The sequence below is a fragment of the Odontesthes bonariensis genome, chromosome 16, assembly GCF_027942865.1.
Source record: "Odontesthes bonariensis isolate fOdoBon6 chromosome 16, fOdoBon6.hap1, whole genome shotgun sequence".
Lineage (NCBI taxonomy): Eukaryota > Metazoa > Chordata > Actinopteri > Atheriniformes > Atherinopsidae > Odontesthes > Odontesthes bonariensis.
In genome coordinates this window covers 12,480,897-12,492,319 of record NC_134521.1, presented here as the reverse complement: position 1 = coordinate 12,492,319, position 11,423 = coordinate 12,480,897, and positions in this window count along the sequence as shown.

Below are 11,423 nucleotides of genomic sequence, written 5' to 3'. Positions count from 1 at the left end.
TATGGGATGTTTCAGGATCACCTGAGCCATCCCTAACTATAAGCTTTATCAGAAAGGAAAGTTTTAAGCCTGGTCTTAAAAGTGGAAAGGGTGTCTGTGTCAACTGGTAGATCAAGGCTTTTTATCATGTTTTTTTATGATGTATTTTAGTTATTTTCAAGCATGCAGCATCTGTGACTTTTTTTGTGTGTTGCATGATATGTGGTGAATACTTTGCATGCCATTGATATCTTTATGTTGACTTTTATTAACTGACTGAAGTGCTTGATCTGACCACACCCTCACCCCGTCTCACTGGCTTGCACAGAGGAGCGCCAGTAATGGGAAATGGACATCAGGTGCGCTCACAGATTGAAAGAATGGATATAAGGTGGGAGGTTGGACACAGAAGGAGGAGGAAAACGGGGGAAGAAGGAAAGGAATGGCATGGCATGGCATGGCATGGCATGGCATGGCATGTAGGCCCGGTAAAGGGGGAACCGGGGGAACTGGCACAGGGCAACAAGAAAGAAAGAAAGAAAGAAAGAAAGAAAGAAAGAAAGAAAGAAAGAAAGAAAGGAAGGAAGGAACGACAGCAGGACCATGGGAACGACAAGGAGAACGGAGTGAAAGGAAGACGATCACACCTTCGCTGGGGCCAAATGGGTGAAACTGGAGGCTGCCGTCGGCTACGTGGATATGAGCAGGGGTTTCAGCCCAGGACAACGGCGAGGTGACGACGACGACAAAGTCTTAACACAACGACCTGTGTTCAAGTGGTCAAGGAAAGTGCTTTCTCCTTCTCGATCGTTTAATGTATTTTTCCTGTCCTTATCGTTACTGGAAAGCTTAGTAGGCAAGGCAAGGCATCTTTATTTATACAGCGCATTTCATACCACAGGCAACTCAATGTGCTTTACATAAAGACGAGGCATTTAAAAGAACAGCATAAAGCAGCAATTTAAAGAGAAAAAAATTGAATAAAAATTAAAAACACAGCAATCAAAGAAGAGGGGGAAAAAGAAAGATATAAACTCAACCATAAGCACACCGACAAAGAAATGTTTTTAACCTGGATTTAAAAGTGCTTACAGTTGGGGCTGATTTCAGTTCTGGTAGTTTATGCTTTGAGGTGCAGTGGCAGCCCGTGATCACCCCGTGGAGTACATCAGCTGAGTACACAGAACCAAGAAAACTCCACGGACCCGGCCACTTGACAAATGACAGCGTACTGGACCTTGAAGACCATTTAAAGACCCTTTGACTGCTACATTTTATCCATTTAGCCTCCTACATTTTTTTTATCCTCTTTTATTTGTTTTATTTTAATGGTTTTAACATATGGCTTTTAATTATTTCTGGTTGACACATTTTTTTTATTTTTTAGCTTTTGCCTTTTTAGGCCCGAGCAGCTAAGCACTGCGAAGGCCTATTGTATCTGAAGGATTTCACTATTATTTTTATTCCGGCTTCTTACTTCTTTTCCGCCCGGAAACGCAAATGGGGACGCCTTATCTGTGAATCCCAACTTTTTGGTGCCTGCCATTTCTCAACAGTGGAATCATTTGCTGGTGTTACTGATTAATATTTAATTTTGGAACCCCCGCACGTGTGACATTTTTTGGCGTTGTCGGCAGGACACCAGCTACACTGTTGAGAAATGGAGGCAGGCCATAGTAGCAGTGCAGCCTTTTTAACAGTTTGTAATACCATGGTTCATGGGGGTAGCTTGAATTTTTAAACTTGATGGAGCTCCAGAAGATATGTAGAATTGAGAGCTCAGGTAGAGGCCATGTTAAGGGCAGAGGGACTGGCCCCACAACAACAAGCAGATTTAAAGGTGGGGTATGAGATGTTTTCTGGAGCATTTTTTTATCATATTGTCTGAAAACCTCCTCACGACCCCATTGCACCCACTAAAATAGAATGTTTGGGGAAAAAAAATAATTTTTTAGTCCATTGTAGAGGGTGTTGCAAGAGGAAATGTCTGACCAATCGAAGTAATGATGAGAGTTACTTCTATTGGATTCTGACATGCCAATCAACTGTCAGCCCCCCTCCCCCCTGCGCGTTAGCAGACTCGTGACTCGTTCATGTGTTTTGAAGGCGTGGTTTCGAGGGGTGGGCTGAAGGGAGAGGCAAGGTTGTGTATTTTCAAAAATATAGCTTGCAGGAACCGTTTTTCCAAGATCTCATACTCCACCTTTAAGTGCCAGGAAGTACTAGAACTTGACTTACTGCACATTGTGTCCATGGACTGTGCTTAAGGATTGCAGAGAGACCCAACCACCAGAGAGCCCAAAAGAACCACCAGCACAGCGCCCACCTGATTCGCTAGGCTGGTATCGTTGGTCATGTGACTTGAGTTCTGGGAAACTAAAAACAAACAGGCGTGCTTCACTTCAGTTACATACTTCCTTTCTATTCGTGTCATCGAGAAGAATATGAAAATCATGGACAACCACGATCAGTATGGGAGCCTGCTCCATGTCCTACTGCTGGTAGTACGCTGTGCACAACAATACGTGGCAAGGAGGCGCCAGATTCAACAAGCTTTTATGATGAGAACCCAGCCACTGCAGCAACGCAAGCCGTACATGGAGCGCCGCTTTTGGGTTAGACCGGGAAGAAGCAGCGCATGGTGGGACAATTTCGTGGACCAAGTTGTTGTCGCCGAAGAATAAATAATAAAGCAAGGGCGATCATGTGATGTGATGGCTGATTAGTCATGTGACTAGCGAATCAGCCGATCCCCATTTCAGAGTAAACAGTTAGGCTTTTATTGAGAGGACAGCAACTTTGTGTGTAAATGTAAATAGTTTGCAAGACGCCGACACGAAGAAATGGTGAAATGAATTAATGTAAACAGAGCCTAAGATATGATGGAGCTCGGTCATTAAGAGCTTTATATGTGAGGAGAAGAATCTTAAATTCTATTCTGAATTTGAAGCCAATGAAGAGAAGCTAAAACTGGAGAAATATGATATCTCCTGTTAGTTCTCATCAGAACTCTGGCTGCAGCATTTTGGATCAGCTGAGGGCTTTTCAGAGAATATGTGAGACAGCCCAATAATAAAGAATTACAGTAGTCCAATCTTGAAATAACAAATGCATGGACTAGTTTTTCTGCATCACTCTGAGACAAGATGTTCCTGATTTTAACAATATTACGAAGATGAAAGAAGGCAGTCCTAGAAACCTGTTTTATATGCGAGTAAAATGATAAATTCTGGTCAAAAATAACTCCAAGGTTCCTCACTGTAGTACGAGAAGCCAAGGAAATACCATCTAGAGTAACTATATAGCTAGACAATTTCTCCCTGAAACGCTCAGGTCCAAAGATAACGACTTCAGTTTTGTCTTAATTTAGAAGCAGACAGTTCTGAGTCATCCAGGTCTTTATGTCTTTAAGACATGCTTGTAGTCTGACCAACCTATTGGGTTCATCTGGTTTTACAGATAAGTACAACTGGGTATCATCAGCATAGCAATGGAAATTTATGCTATGCTGTCTAATAATGTTACCTAATGGAAGCATGTATAAAGTGAAAAGAATCGGTCCAAGCACAGAACCCTGAGGAACTCCATGACTTACTCTGGTGTGTGAGGAAAATTCTTCATTTACAAGAACAAACTGAAATCTATCAGATAAATATGACTTAAACCAGCCTAATGCAGTTCCTTTAATCCCAATAACATGTTCAAGTCTCTGTAATAAGATACTGTGATCGACCGTATCAAATGCAGCACTGAGATCCAACAGGACAAGCACAGATGCAAGTCCGCTATCAGAGGCTAAGAGGAGATCATTGGTAACTTTCAGCAGTGCAGTTTCTGTGCTATGATGCACTCTGAATCCTGACTGAAACTCTTCAAACAGATTATTTCTGTGTAAATGATCACAAAGCTGAGCTGCAACTATTTTTTCAAGAACTTTAGACATAAAAGGGAGATTGGATATAGGTCTATAATGAGCCAACACCTCTGAATCAAGAGTAGGTTTTTTAAGTAAAGGTTTAATTACAGCAACCTTAAAAGTCTGAGGTACATATCCTGTCAACAAAGACAGATTGATCAAATCCAATATGGAAGTGTCAATTAATGGGAAAACCTCCTTGAACAGTCTGGTTGGGATTGGGTCTAAAACACAAGTTGATGGTTTAGAAGAGACTATTGGTGTCGTTAGTTCAGAAAAATCAACTGGACAGATGCCGTCTAAATACAAATTTAGGTTCTAAAGATACTTCTAAAGCTGCTGTACTTGATGATACATCACTGATAATAGTGGGAAGAACTCCATCAATCTTCTCTCTAATAGAAACAATTTTATTGATAAAGAAGCTCATGAAATCATCACTTTGTCAGACTGGCTACAGTGCTGAAAAGAAACCTGGGATTGTTCTTATTCTCGTCTATCAATGATGAATAATAAGCAGTTCTAGCTTTACGAAGGGCTTTCTTATACGTTATTAAACTATCTTTCCAGACTAACTGAGATTCTTCTAAATTAGAGGAACGCCACTGTCTCTCCAGCTTTCTTGCAGTCTGCTTTAAAGCACACAGCTGTGAATTATACCAAGGAGCCAACCTCTTCTGACTGATTACCTTCCTTTTCAGAGGGGCAACATTGTCCAGTGCTGTACGCATTGAAACTATAGTGCTGTCAACAAGAGAGTCAAGTGTTGCTGGAGTGAAATTTAGGAAGTTGTCTACTGTCATATCTGCACATGGCAGTGAAGAAAAGGATGATGGAGTTAATTCTTTAAATCTGGTTACACTTTCTATATGTAAATTTCGTCTCAGAAACTGTATAGTCAAGTAATGTAAACTCAAAGGTTATCAAAAAATGGTCAGATAAGAAAGAGTTATGAGGGAACACTGTTAACTATTCACTCTCAATGCCATAAGTCAGCACAAGATCAAGGGTGTGATAAAGGCAGTGAATCGGTCTGTGAACACTCTGAGAAAATCCGATAGAGTCTAATATAGAATTAAAGTTCATATTTAGGCTGTACATAAATATATGGAAAAATACATACATACATGGTAACCTATGGGAGGTAGTGCCTTTCATGCAGGGGATATATGGAAAAATACATACATAAATACATATATACAAAAAAAATTAATACATACATACATGGAAAAATACACACATACATACACACATACATACATACTTACATACACACATGGAAAATGCATACATGGAAAAATGCATACATACAAGGAAAATCTATACATACATGCATACAAATATGGAAAAATACATACATACATACATACACACATGGAAAAATACATACATACAAGGAAAAATGCATACATACATACATATATACTAGGAAAATGCATACATACATAAATGGAAAAATACATACATACATGGAAAAATACATACATAAATACATGGAAAAATGCATGCATACATACATATATGGAAATATTACCACTACACTATCCAGTCCCTACATACATGGAAAAATACATAACTATGGATAGATAGTTAGATGATGGATGGATGGATGGAAGGACGTATATACATACATGGAAAAATGCATGCATGCATACATACATACATACATAGATACTAGGAAAAATGCATACATACATACATATATGGAAAAATACATACATACATACATACATATATGGAAAAATACATACATACATACATACATATATGGAAAAATACATACATACATACATACATACATATATGGAAAAATACATACATACATGGAAAAATGGATGCATACATACATATATGGAAGAATACATACATACATACATACATACATACAAGGAAAAATGCATACATGTAGAAATACACACACATACATACATACATGTAAAAATGAATACATACATCTAATAATGCGTGTATACATACATCTCTCGTCTCGTGTATATAAAGGCATGCTCAGGACGAGAGATGTATGTATGTATACATGCATTCATGGAAAAATACATATATAGTAACTTATGGAAGGTTTTACTTTTCATACAGGGGATTTGAACCCAGGTTGCCCACAAGAAAGATAGCAATCTTACCACTACACTAAATGGTCCTTTTCACAAATGCCTCAGGCGTGCTCACAAGAGGAGATTTATGTATTTGCATACATATATACATGAAAAAATACATACATACACGAAAAAATGGACACATACATGGAAACATGCATACATAAATATATACATACATGGAAAAATACCTACGTACATGCATGGAACCCAACTGGAATTAATATTTGACGTGTAGAGGATTTGAACCCAGGTAACCCACATGAAAGACAACAATCTTACCACTACACTAAAAGGCACTTTTCAAATGTGCATCAGACATGATCATCAAAGGACATTTTAAGTAATTATGTATACATGCATACATACACACATGGAAAAATGCATACATACATACATGGAACAATAATACATGGAAAAATGCAGACATGCATACATACATACATACATACATTGAAAAATACACACATAGAAGCATACATACACACACACATGGAACAATGCATACATGCATGGAAAAATGCATACATACATACATACATGGAAAAATACATACATGCATACAAACATACATACATACTTACATACACACATGGAAAATGCATACATGGAAAAATACATACATACAAGGAAAAATGCATACATACATACATACATGCATACAAGGAAAATATATACATACATCTATCATCCATCCATCCATCCATCTATCTACAGTTTGGTTTGTTAAACTTTATGTTGAATTAAATATCTCTAAAAAACTCCTTTTCTAATCAAAGCTAATTTTGTGTTTGACGAAGTCCTTTTTTAATATGTTTAAGACTTCATTAACTTATAATCTCTTTCCCAGCTCTTCAAAAAAAGCAATTATGAAAAGTAATAAAACAAAAAAGTTTTTACTGACACTGAATATTCTTAAGTTGTGACTTTTCAAGATGAGTATTTGTTTGATGTGACTCTTAATGACTGCAGATTGATAGCATCAGAATTATTTGGAAACTTAAACGCTGGTTCTGGAGGAGCCGTGAGTTTCTTGTATAGTCATGACTGCCGCTGCTGTGTGTGCTGTATTGTAGATACATACAAAATAAACAGAGCTAATATTATTCTGATAATTTCCTGTGAGTGTCAGCAGACTCATGCTTTAAGAATCCTACTTGTCACTTCTGCCTGTTAGTCCTTTAAGTGATTTGAATTCAACCTTGAATTCTTCAGAGCCTCACACTTAATGCGCCTTTCGGATTAGCTGTGATTAAGGATGACACTATGTCTGAGTTTTTAAAGGTTACTATGGGGAGCAATTATGTTGGTATATTTCTCTGAGAAAGAGGGAGTCACCGGTTGCTGTGATGATTTCCTCAAACAAAGCCGGACAAAAACAAGAGCCTCAAACACACACTAGCTGTGCAAAAAAAAGTGGCAAGATCGTATGCTGGGCTTGTGTATTTTTCATTTACCTACTGTGCATCATATACTTTTCATGGCAGGTTTAAGAGACCTTTTTTTTGCGCTCGGGGTCGACTTGAAAGAAGAGCGTGAGGCATATCGCTATGACAGTCAAACTGGGTGAGAGAAGATAAAAACGCTTTGATGTATAAACTATATATCCAGAGAATAAAATTTTGAGCATGAAGTTTGCTTAGCAAAACAAACAAAGCAGGATGGTGTCACTTAAAGTCCAAATTCAAGGAACTTCTGTTCCTACTGAGCTGCAGGGCTCCAAAGAGGCATTGGGGTTTCTCATTGGTTCAGAGAAATTCATTGCTCTCTATGGGAAAACATTTTTTTCAGGTATCACGAATCAGCACCTTGGGTCACACAAATCCTGATCAGGTTGCATGCTTAATCTATATTCTGTGTTTGCTTTCTCAAAGCTGTGGGACGAGTACCGCACCAGCAGGTACAAAAGTAAAAAGTGTGCCAAATCTTTTCGCATTGGCACCCGACACTTCGAGGAGCCATATCTCATCTGTTTAATTGTTTCCATGCAAGGTCAAACTCACCCAATTAGGCGTCCTGTTTAAGAATTTGGTAAACATCCCATATAAGCATCCCTTTGATGATGCATTGTAAAAAACATACTGTTTTCCTTTAGATAATGATATTCATTAGTTTAGTCAAAACCAGAGGAATGACTTATCACAGGAATGAAAACCATCTGTGAAACCGTGTCAGTAAATGATTAAAATGAAAAGTGTCTGGAGCTCCGTGACGGGATGAGGTAAACCAGGATTGTGGTGCAAAAAATCAAAAAGCTAAACACTAACTGTCAAAGTGCATTCAGCTTCTAAAAGCTGCCCTCGTACTCAAGCTCAGGGATATGCCTGATGTGACGAAAGAATCCCTACATGAACGGTTTGATTCTAAGGAGGCACTACTTTTCCTGCAGTGTTACTGTTTTTAAGCAATGACACCAGTGACTCGTACATGAGCTTTGGAAGTAAATAAGTTTGGAGCAATGGGTTGAAGACATGTTTGAGCCCCAGCTCCATGATACATCTTCTTAGGTCATTCCCTTTTTTAGTCCACGGCGACCTAAATTCTGATCCAGGAGGAGCAAACAATATCAAGGCCGCCGGTGACTGCCAGACGAAAATATCCTCGATTAAAAATGCCGACAGCAACATTTAACACCTGCTTCGTGTCGTTTTTTTTTGTTTTTTTTTTGCCAAAAAGCAGCCTTGCTTCTGCCAAACACACGAATTGTTTTACAGAGAATATTGAAAATGATATTTTGTTGCGACTGGATGTGGAAATTGCAGCTAAATCTTGACTGGTTTCGGGATAATAAAACTGGCATGTTGCTGAGAGTTAAAAAAACCCCAATTCACTCTTTGTTTTGCTCATGTTTAATGTAAATGACACCTAATGATCCTTTCACCCTCGAGCTAAAGGAGGGTGGAGATAAGGACGAGAATGTGTGGGAGAGCAGAGAAGGGAAAGCAAGGTTTCCAAGAGGCACAGGACCAAGGCTGAGACATTGGACTGAGAAAAACTGAGAAATCTGTGAAACTTAATATCCAAGGTTACGAACTGCAAAAGGTTTTCCAAGTCCACAAAACCTGAAAGATCTTTGTCAGTGTTGCAGAGGTGCTTCTTTCCATTTTTGCAGAATAGCAGTAAAAGATGGCAGTAACACTATTCCTAATTTTTCCAGGGTCACACCAATCCTTAATTTCTGCGTAAATAGCAGTTCTTTCAAAACCCAATGCATTCCTCACAAATACTGATTCAACATAGAGTTTTAAGCTCTTTACAGTTCGATCTGACCCTTGATGGTTGCAGTGGTCTCGTGTTTTAGCTCCTGCCTACCTACTTAGACACTGGACCAAATAGACAATTCTATCATCAAACTTGACTAAAAACCATTATTACAATTCAATAATTCACTTTGATTTAACAAGCTAATGTGGGAGTCGTGGCAGTTTATCTCACAAGCTGCACAGCAGAGATGGATGCCTGTGACAACATCATGGTAAACATGGATCAAAAGAAGATATCCTTGACCTACATGTGCTGCTTGGTAGCAAGCCAAAGCTTGAGCCCATGAGTGAGGGCTTTTGATGTTGTAACAACTAAAGACTAAGCCAATTCACCAGGACCCTGGGACTCTGCAAATTATGCCACACGGTCCCAATAAGACTACTATTTAGATATGGGTTGATCCGTGCAAATTTTGTGTGTGAATATGTCTGGATGTTCACAGTATGAGCATGAGTGCACTGTGATTTATGGAACTGATGTCAAGCTGATAATCAGGTACAACTGGAAGACCCAGAAGATGCCTGTCCAGCAGTGTCACATTTCAGTGCGCCCTCATGGACAAAACTGAAACACAGTGCTGAAGTTTTCACAATATTTGAGAATATAGATATATATAGAACTCACAAGTTACTAGCATTTACTGATGATGTGACAGAATATAGTCTGAATTCTGAAACCTTCTCTTCGGACTGAACGTCACAGCACAGATGTGTGTTTAACCAAAACACACTGCGAAATAAACCCAGGAGTTTTTTAAGGCAAAGATAAATATTCTGTAATGACCAAGTCAATCCACTAATCTCAACCCAAACAATCAGCATTTTCGGAGCTGAAGACAAAACTATATGCAGAAAGAACAACAGACAACTGAAGACAGCTGCAGAAAAGGGCTGTCAATGAGGAAATCTGCTGGTGTCCAGACGTCAGGCAGTCACAGTTTGCAAAGGATTGTTGAGAAAATATTGAATAATAAATCTTGTGTACCCATCCATTTATTTTCTATACCTGCTTAGTCCAACTCAGGGTCAAAAGGGGGGCTGGAGCCTACCCCAGCTGTCAATGGCCGAGAGGCAGGGTACACCCTGGACAGGTCACCAGTCCATCACAAGGCCACAGAGAGATAAACGAGACAGACAACAATGCACTTTAGAGTCACCAATTCTGACATGCATGTTTTTGGGTGGTGGGTACCCGGAGAGAACAAGCAAACGGGATTCGAACCAGGAACCCCCTTGCACACCACCGTGCAGCCCCATTTCTGTTTATGCTTATGTTATTTTGTGCAGTTGTATGTGCCAGTGAAAACTGGGTTCTACATGTTAGGGTTGTAATTAATCAACTCTCCAAGATGTGAGTGTGAATAACTTTAAATGAGAGTGCTGAGAATCTGCACTTAGAGCCGAGATTCATGATGAAACTAACCCGAATGTTATGTTTTGGTTGGCAGCTAGAAAAACAAAAGCTATGTGAGTGTCCAGATATTTCTACGTACGAATACTCAAAAATTTACCTCAGAACCTGCTCTGATGAATATACCAAGTAAATACATAAGCAAATAAATGTTTACGCCCATTAAAATGACTACAAACAATGTTTTTAAAAAGTTAAACTCTACAAAATCTATTTGTGGGAAGATAAAAACTGCAGAGCGTTACAGATGATTAAATCTGCAGCCTAAACATTTACTGTCGCCACTGATGAACAACTTGCTTACATGTGTTAAAGCTCTTTAGAATTCACAGGAGCATTTTTTTTATTTTTGGCAGTTTTTCAGCTGGATTTAGGTCAAGACTCTTTGGCCATTTTAAAACTCTCCTTTTCTTTTTTAAACTTTTGTGCTCTTTGTGCAACTAGCCTTTGTCCTGCTGAAAGACTTTCTCCTCCTCTAACCCAGCTGTCTAACACTGGGAACACAGGTTTGACTAAAAATTACAAATATGTGATTTCATCACTCATTATATTCAGTGGCAGTTTCTTTAGGAGCCCGGGGAGAATGTAGCTCAAGTGTGAAAGCTTTTGCAAACATTTGCTTTGTCTTTTATTATCTGTTTCTTTTGACGTGGGAGTCCATTTAGGTGAAGCCCTAACTGACCCAGTGTGTGGCATAATGCGCGCTGAAACCACTCCTAAAATCTGGTCAAGGTCACCCTGAA